Here is a 2383-nt window from a genome sequence, read left to right as displayed (position 1 = left end):
CGTTAAACCATGTAAAGAGCGCATGTCTCCAGATGGAAATAGATGGCTGCTGCCTACATCATCACCCACAGGCTTCTGGAGTTTGGGCTTTCTTTGCATCTCTGAGTGAGAGCGGTCCAGTGTGCAAACTCCCAACAGATGAGTCTGATTCTTGTGAGTTGTGCATGCTTTATTTTTTATTTAAACGCGGAACATTACAACAAACATCTCTGCAATCTTACAGAAAAGTTAAAAAAAAGTCCCCCCTCAAAATACCATCATGGATTTTCCAGTTTTAAAGAGGATGATCATTTTTTGTTGCGCCTGCGTGCCACACACACATTTCAGATCATTTCATTGGGAGGGTTTTACTTCAGTCTTCTGGCCCTCAGCTTTACCTCCTCGAGCCTCTTTCACACAGGGTCGTTATAGAGATGTAATTAAAAGGACTAACCACCTGGGCAGCTCCCCAGAGGACAATCATCCTCCAACACCATCATTTCTCTGGTTGCATTTGCAGCGCAAGTAGAGATCTTAAATGAAGCAACAAAAGACGTCTCATCAGGGAAGAGCAAAATCAGAACACATGGGACTATAATATCATTTATCAGATGGAGTTTTACCTTCATGTGGTTCACTAAACTTCAGTTATGGGGGTCCGCGGGGTTTTGTTGCAGTCTTTTGTTTCTGAATTCATCAGCTGTGCAAAATAAATAAATAAATAAGCCAATAAAATTCTACGTGGTGCCAGCAAAGTTAAAACAAACAATGTTATTTTGGGTTTCCTCATTCTTAATTTAATTTTAGTGGTTCTATTAGATTTTCTTTTTTCTTTTTAGGCCAACCAACATCCACCAAGCTCACTGGTACCATGGCATGAGCTAAATTAGGTCATACAAAACAGATTTTTATTACTAAAATCATCAACATTTCAATAAGGTGTGATTGTTGTTGGAATCTGTAAGTGTGTCATAGTGGAGTAAATAGGCAGGACCATATGGACGTGTTAGCATGTTGGGTCAAAAGTGTGTTTGACTTTGGCAAGGTGCTCTAAAGCTTCAGCGGTGCTAATTTGCTAGTTAATCATGTTGATCATCCGTGCATGCTGCTGCTCTTCCACTCTGGTCTTACCTAAAGAGGCCACCTTCTGTTGGGATGACATGAAGTTCAGTCCATGATCAGACAGATCGCTGCCACCAAACATCACACACTGTTGAATGTTGCCAGTTTTGGGCTGAGCTGCTGATTGAAAAGCAGATACCTAAACTTTGCGTGAAGCCTGATTTCTCTCATTAAAAAAGTGCGAGTGACTTTAGCCGCACTGATCTGTCACCTGTCAATCAAGATGAAGCGTTGGGAGGGCGGGGCCAAGGTCTCTATTTAAACTAGAAGGCTTAAGACATGCATGTTATGGCAGAATATTCTTATCAGTCAAAGACATGCTCAGCTATATTCAGCTCAAAGTGTTCTGATATTCAGCTGAACAAAGTTGACACTGCGAAACAGGAATTTGATTAAATAGCAACGCTGGCTCTGCCACAAAGATTCGATGAACAATAACTGACAAATATATTATCAGGTCTGTGGGAATTTGCAGTCGTTTTACAGCAGGGTAAATCTGCCAATCAGTGTGTAGAGGTGGGATATTCTGTGACTTATATTTCCAATAAAGAATTCATAAAATTAAATTGATCTCTGAATTAGCAGACAGACCAAGGTAATGGTGATTAGTGTGTTCAGCTTGGCAGAGCTAATTAGAGCAACAGCTGGTGTGTGTGTGTGTGTGTGTGTGTGTGTGTGTGATGCTGATTTACAGTCACTGACATGTCAGGAAGAGAAGGAAATTGAAGTCTAAGACCAGAATCCATTAATCAACAGACTGACATGCAAATACACATTTGACAGTCTCTCTCTTGCTTTCTCTCCTACACACACACACACACACACGCACACACACACAATATCACACCATCTGTACGTAGGTTTTATAATTTACGTATGCCTTTTGGTTGACTCTAACGATTTTGTTTTCTGCTTTACAGCATCGTATATGGTAATATTATGGCTTTAGTGTTTAATATTGTATCTGATGTGAGTTATATTTCATGGAGGATAATTAACATCTGCACGGTGCACTAAGAATAATAACTGAGATTGTGTTAGTGGAGTTTTCTCATATTCCTGATTCACTGGGTAATTTTTCATAAAACTGCATGTGCAAGAAAATCAAAAGTGTTCGTCTTCTAAATGAATAAAAACACAGTAAAAATATGATCAGTTTCTGTCTTTCTCGCATGTTTATATTTTACTGTATGTATTGTTTTTATTTGGTCCCTGATCCACCAATTATATTTAATTATTGTTGTGTGAAGAATGCCTGGCATCAATATAAACAAAATGACAT

General features: G+C 39.2%; 1 long non-coding RNA gene across 1 annotated transcript; it reads right to left on the bottom strand.

Moving 5' to 3' along the window:
- Positions 1–361: 361 nt before the first annotated feature.
- On the bottom strand, positions 362–1251 carry LOC130514804 (uncharacterized). Its single transcript, XR_008947063.1, has 3 exons — positions 1111–1251; positions 603–679; positions 362–512 (listed from the first exon to the last, which is right to left on the bottom strand). It is a non-coding gene; the product is annotated as an uncharacterized LOC130514804 (long non-coding RNA).
- Between the last annotated feature and the right edge of the window lie 1132 nt (positions 1252–2383).

Source organism: Takifugu flavidus, chromosome 18 (genome assembly GCF_003711565.1).
Source record: "Takifugu flavidus isolate HTHZ2018 chromosome 18, ASM371156v2, whole genome shotgun sequence".
NCBI lineage: Eukaryota > Metazoa > Chordata > Actinopteri > Tetraodontiformes > Tetraodontidae > Takifugu > Takifugu flavidus.
This window is presented reverse-complemented; position numbering and strand designations above follow the sequence as displayed.